This window comes from Nerophis ophidion, linkage group LG07, assembly GCF_033978795.1.
Source record: "Nerophis ophidion isolate RoL-2023_Sa linkage group LG07, RoL_Noph_v1.0, whole genome shotgun sequence".
Taxonomy (NCBI): Eukaryota; Metazoa; Chordata; class Actinopteri; order Syngnathiformes; family Syngnathidae; genus Nerophis; species Nerophis ophidion.
Genome location: NC_084617.1, coordinates 29,561,033 through 29,568,544, shown reverse-complemented (window position 1 = coordinate 29,568,544; position 7,512 = coordinate 29,561,033).

The window sequence follows — 7,512 nt, the reverse complement described above, 5'->3', positions numbered from 1 at the left end:
CCGGGACCTGTGAAAACAAAACAGAAGATTCAGTTGCGCCACCTGATCTTGCGGCGCGTGCGGCCTGCGCGGTGCCCGCCCTTTGCTCTTGGCTGCCTCTGCGGTCCTCTCCTCCCTCCGTACCTCGTGGTGCACCGCTAGATGGTCCTCTGCCAGTGTCACTGCTGCTGACAGGTTTCGTGGGCGGTGGTAGCGGACCCAGGTCGAAGTCCGCGCCGGAACCGCTTCCAAAAATTGTTCCAGTACGAGTCGCTCCATGACTTGGACGTTGCTTTTGCCCGGCTGCAGCCAGCGCATCGCCGAAGTCTGAAGTTGCTGCCCAAGCACGAACGGCCGGTCCTCTGGTGCCAGGCGCAGCGCCCGGAACCGGCGTCGGTGGTCCACGCTGGTGCTGCCGGTTCGGTCAAGCACCGCCCTCCTTAGGTCCGGGAAGCACATGCGGGAGCCACCGGCAGGCTAAGTACCGCTTGATGAGCTTCTCCGGCGAGCAGTGACAACAGTCTCACTCCCCACTCCTCTTCCGGTCATCCGCACGCCGCCGCCTTGGCCTCATAAATTTCAATAAAGGTTTGGGGGTCCTCTGTTTCCCCCATGCGCTACATGAAGACGGCCGCTGATGTTGGCGGTGCTGCTCCGACCCGGTCCGTCATAGATTGCATAATTTGGCTCTGCTGCGCCACATGCCGCAGGACCGCCTACATCTGTAAGTGACTGCCTCCGTCACCTCGGCGAGAATCCGCGCCAATACTGCCAGGGTGTCGGATTCTTCCATCTTCGGCACTCAGGTCCGTTGGGCGGGTCTGTGTGTGTCTGTGTGTGTGTGTGTGTGTGTGTGGGGGGGGTTCTCCTGGTGCCGACAGATCTCTCGGAAGCCCGGTAGACAGGGTTGAGCACGTCTATTATCGTCATATATATGTCAGAATTGCTTTCCATCAGTCTCTGTCTCATCCGTGTGTGTGGCTCTCTGGCTCCAACTCCAACAACCTGTCTCGTTCCGGCTGCTGCTAAAAATGGCGATGGGTGATTAGATAACAAGGTCCAGCTGGGGAATCTACTCACCTGTCACTGTCTTCGAGGCTGGTCCTTGCACACCCCGCTCCGCGACAGACCTGCAGGCCACGCCCCCCTCTACACATATTATTTATGTAACATAGACAATGGACATGATATATGTAAAATACACAATAGACATTTATATAAAATACACAATGGACATGATTTATGTAAAATACACAATGGATATTATTTATGTTAAATACATAATGGATATTATTTATGTAAAATACACAATGGACATTATTTATGTAAAATACATAGTGGATACCATATATGTAAAATACACAACGGACATTATTCATGTAAAATATACAATGGATATTATTTATGTAAAATGCACAATGGAATTTATTCATGTAAAATACACAATGGACGTAACATATGTAAAATGCACAACGGACATTATTTATGTAAAATGCACAATGGACATTATTTATAATGCCCATTATAATAATGCTCTTTAGCAATCGCTAAAGTAATATACCGATCAGGATGGTTATTGATGATACACCAATAGAATATGTTCATCAAAATTCTTTCTTAGGAGTAGTAATTGATGAAAATATCTCATGGAAGCCTCATATAAGTTACCTGAGGAAAAAAGTTGCTAAATGTGTTGGAATGATGAGGAGATCATGTCATTTATTGAACACCAATGCTCTGCTGTTATTGTATCATTCATTTATCATGTCATATTTAACCTATTGTGTTGAAGTCTGGGGAAATTGTTATAAATCACATCTACAACCTTTAGTCACTCTGCAGAAAAAGGCCATCAGGATTGTTTCCAATGTTCACTACAGACATCATTCAAATCCACTATTTATGAACTTAAAGCAACTTAAACTGAACAATGTGATCAATTTTAAAACTGCTCAAATTATGTTTAGGGCATCCCAAAACTCTCTACCATCCAATATACAGAACCTATTCCATGACAGAGATGATCACCATAGTTACAGTTTAAGAGGAAACAAGAAATTATATTTGCCTAAATTTAGAACCACTTTAAAATCAATGTGCATTTCAGTGCATGGAGTCAGTCTGTGGAACAACTTAGGGGACAAGTTAAAAACGTGTTCTAGCATGATTCAATTTAAAAGACTGTTTAAAAAAGAAGTACTGAAGAAGTACGATGAGGAAAGAGAGTGATGCCCTCAGCACAGAGCGATGGAAGAGAGGTGTATGGTTGGAGAGTGTTTGGGCCCGTGTGTGTGTGTGTGTGTGTGTGTGTGTGTGTGTGTGTGTGTGTGTGTGTGTGTGTGTGTGTGTGTGTGTGTGTGTGTGCATGTGTTTGTTTTGTCTCGTCTTGTCTTGTCTTGTCTCATGGTATTGTTAGTGTACAGGAGTTTTTCTTGTTTTGTTTATAGAGTATTGTTTTCGTATTATATTGTTTATGTCAAATGTGGAATGAGTGGGAGGAGTTGGGCTATTATACGCAGCTGCTTTATCCAACCCCTTTTCAAGCCTTGCATAAATATCTTTGCCAACACGTAAAAAAAACAAAAACTGTTTAGTTGTACTGTGCAGGTTTGAAATAAATATTTCATCCATCCATCCATCCATCCATTTTCTACCGCTTATTACCTTTCGGGGTCGCGGGAGGCACTGGCGCCTATCTCTGAGTTAAATCACCTTTTCTTTTGACAACACTCAATAAACGTTTGAGAACTGAGGAAACTCTTTCCCATTCTTGTTTTATGTAGAGCTTCAGTTGTTCAACAGTCCGGGGTCTCCGCTGTCGTATTTTATGCTTCATAATGTGTTACACATTTTCGATGGGAGACAGGTCTGGACTGCAGGCAGGCCAGGAAAGTACCCGCACTCTTTTACTACGAAACCACACTGTTGTAACACGTGGCTTGGCATTGTCTTGCTGAAATAAGCAGGGGCATCCATGATAACATTGTTTGGATGACAACATATGTTGCTCCAAAACCTGTATGGACCATTCAGCATTATTGGTGCTTTCACAGATGTGTAAGTTACCTATGCCTTGGGCACCAATGCACCCCCATACCATCACAGATGCTGGCTTTTGAACTTCGCGCCTATAACAATCCGGATGGTTATGTTCCTCTTTGTTCCGGAGGACACCACGTCCTCTGTTGCCAAATATAATTTGGAATGTGGACTCGTCAGACCACAGAACACTTTTCCACTTTGCATCAGTCCATCTTAGATAAGCTCGGGCCCAGCAAAGCCAGTGGCGTTCCTTGGTGTTGTTGATTAATGGGTTTTGCTTTGCATAACAGAGTTTTAACTTGCACTTACAGATGTAGCGACCAACTGTAGTTACTGACAGTGGTTTTATGAAGTGTTCCTGAGCCCATGTGGTGATATCCTTTAGAGATTGATGTCGGTTTTTGATGCAGTACCGCCTGAGGGGTCAAAGGTCCGTAATATCATCGCTTACGTGCAGTGATTCCTCCAGGATCTCTGAACCTTTTGATGATTTTACGGACCGTAGATGGTAAAATCCCTAAATTCCTTGCAATAGGTTGTTGTGAAATGTTGTTTGAAAATTTTTTGACACTTTGCTCACAAATTGGTGACCCTTACCCCATCCTTGTTTGTAAATTACTTAGCATTTCATGGAAGCTGCTTTTATAACCAATCATGGCGCCCACCTGTCCCCAATTAGCCTGCACACCTGTGGGATGTTCCAAATAAGTGTTTGATGAGCATTCCTCAACTTCATCAGTATTTATTGCCACCTTTCCCAACTTCTTTGTCACGTGTTGCTGGCATCAAATTCTAGAGTTGTTGATTACTTGCAAAAAAAAATGTTTATCAGTTTGAATATCAAATATGTTGTCTTTGTAGCATATTTAACTGAATATGGGTTGAAAATGATTTGCAAATCATTGTATTTCATTTTTATTTACATCTACCACAATTTCCCAACTCATATGGAAACGGGGTTTGTAAAATACACGATGGACATTATTTATGTAAAATACACAATAAACATGATCTATGTAAAATACACAATAGATATTGTGGAGAGACACAGCACCGCGGGCCCACCTGGAGGCCAGGAGGCGGGGCATGCGGCGGCGAGGAGGGGCGTGAGGCACGCGGAGCGGCAGGACGGCAATCGGAGTCAGGTGCATAGGACACACACCTGCTCACAATCTGCGCATCTGCTCCTAGACTTTAAAAGAGGCGAAGGGGGCACGATCGGGAGAGAGAGGAGGAAACCACTTTAACCCGACCACGAGCACGACAACCGAGCACGGCAAGATGAGTCCCCGCCACAGACGCAGCAGGCGAGCACCGAAAGGTGCAGCGCGACCAGGAAGCAGAACCGGCGCACTAGAAATGGGCGCGCCCGACTGCCCCGAAGAAAGGTTGTGCGAAACAATAAAAATCAATCAAACCTGCTACGACGCGTCGTGTGTCCAGTGTCACCGCAACCCACACGAGGACGGCTGGGAGTCCGTCACAGATATTTATATATAATATACACAATAGATATTATTCATGTAAAATACGCAATGTTTATATTTTCAGACTTACAAACCTAAAAGAAGTAGGAAGTGTAGAGAAAAAAAACTGAGGAAAGAAAATATTTCCAAAGAAGTAACATCAGTCCTCAACAAAACTTCTGGAGCTTCTGTTTCTTCGTACTGTTAACTATCCGTCCAGCTGCACACACTGGAAACGCGTAGCGATGGCAGAATAATGACTCTATTGACAGTGTATTTTGTAAATAACTAAACTGGAGGAAACATCTAAATTTTGATGTGTGGCCCCTGAGACCTTGGGCCCTTGAAACTGCGGCCCTCTTCATGATGTTGTCGAATCACCCTGGTCTACTGTACTTCCTACCATATTAAGATGGTACTGTAAAGTATCACAAATGTCGACTCCAAACATAAACATGTATGTCAATCTGACTCAGCGTTGAGGAGCAGGTACTGGAAGGTACCTTCACTGCTGAGGAGCCAACAGAGGAATGTCAAGTGGAAAGAGAGGATTACAGATACATAAATGCAGGAGCAGATCAACACATACAGGTCCTATCACCCTTGAAGTGTGTGTGTGTGTGTGTGTGTGTGTGTATGTGTGTGTGCATGCGTGCGTGCGTGTGTGTGTGTGTGTGTGTGTGTGTGTGTGTGTGTGTGTGTGTGTGTGTGCGTGCGTGCGTGTGTGCGTGTGCGTACTATCTCACAAGGAGACTCATTAACATAGAAATGAGTTGAGGAAGAAAAGCATGGCTTCCCACCTCTGGTGAGAGAAGCTGAAGGAGTGACAGGGGAGGAGGGACGAAGTGAAGAAGGAAGCGAGGAGGGATGGAGGAGCTAGGAGGCAAGAAGTGAAAGAAAAGGAGGAGCAGCATGGGTGGTGATGGAGGTGTGGAGGAGTGCAAGTTGGAACGAGAGGATGATGAAAGTGTAGTGTCAGCATTCTTTGGAAATATCAGCAAGTTGAAGGACCTCGGGTTTAAACGTGTCATGATCGATGAAGTAGATTGCGACACAAATCTCAAGCTGACGAGCGGGGAAAAATAGAGAAATAGCCTCAAAATATCAGAACTTCTGCAGCAACTTTGTGATTATCCGTTGCCTGGATCATGTTTTGCTTGGTTTAGTATTTTCTTAGTTCTGTTTTCAACGACCTGGGTTGTTTCTTTGTTGCCATGGGTGCTCATTATTGTCACCTGCCTTGGCTATTGGTGCTGTAGTTGGTCAATTCTTACAAATTGATGATGTCAACTTAGGAGCGATCAATAGATGGAATGCATGGTTCTTTAAGGAAGACACAACCTTTCAAAAGACTAAGTTCTTTTTTTCAATTGATTATTTATTGTTATTGATTATTATATTTTAGGATGAGATGCGGATCAGAATGATTTAAATGTACACAAATATAAAGATATATATATACATATATTTATGTGTGTGTGTGTGTGTGTGTGTGTGTGTGTGTACAAAATTCTATACATAGATGGATACACAAATACTGAGTAAGAATAAAATGCATGAATGGATGCCAAAAGTACAAATACGACTACTACACAGTTTAGGAGATAATACAAATATTTACAAATTAGGAGACAATAAAAATGTGAGTACTACTATATGTACTACCTTACCTGATGTACTGCATGTCAGAACAATGAACCAGAAAAGGGAATTAAAATACAAACGTGTGTGAATACAAACATTTTGGAAATAAATACCATTAATAATAACAAATGGTTCATAAAACCTGATTCGTTCGCAAATGCCATGCGTTCACTGATTGACGGCTTAATCCGAGGCTGAATTTGGTTTAAATTGATACTAAAGGCCGCACGCACACACACACACACACACACACACACACATACATACATACAGTACATACATACACACAAATATATATATATATATATATATAAATATATATATATATATATATATATATATATATATATATATATATATATATATATATATATATATATATATATATATATATATATATATATATATATATATATATATATATATATATATATGGCAAGACTAAAATGGCCCTAGTGTGTGAATGTGAGTGTGAATGTTGTCTGTCTATCTGTGTTGGCCCTGCGATGAGGTGGCGACTTGTACAGGGTGTACCCTGCCTTCCGCCCGATTGTAGCTGAGATAGGCGCCAGCGCCCCCCGCAACCCCAAAAGGGAATAAGCGGTAGTAAATGGATGGATATATATATATATATATATATATATATATATATATATATATATATATATATATATATATATATGTACACGTGTGTGTTTTGACAGATGGGAGGGAGTGATGGTCAGAAGGAGGGCATATGTATGTTGTTGATGTGTGTTGATTGTGTTGTGATGCTAACATGTCAAATGTGAAATTTATTTATATATGTGTATCTGTGTTTATATATGTATATATATATATATATATATATATATATATATATATATGTATATATATATATATATATATATATATATATATATATATATATATGTATATATATATATGTGTGTGTATTTGTGTTTGTATAAGTGTGTGTATTTGTATTTATATATGTATATTTGTGTTTATAAATGTGTATTTGTGTTTATATATGTATGTGTATCTCTGATTATATGTGTGTATTTGTGTTTGTATGAGTGTGTGTATTTGTGTTTCTATATCAATCAATCAATCAATCAATCAATCAATCAATCAATGTTTATTTATATAGCCCTAAATCACAAGTGTCTCAAAGCCACAATGACATCCGCGGTACAGAGCCCACATAAGGGCAAGGAAAAACTCACCCCAGTGGGACGACCGCATATGTGGGCCACTCCCCCGCCCCCGTTTGTATTTGTTTTTATATATGTGTGTATGTATTTGTGACAGTTTGACCCCGCACTGTCACTGTTTGACCTTTGGCTCCCTCTCAAACCGTGCAAATTTGTTAGGAAGCTAAACATGGACAACTTACAAA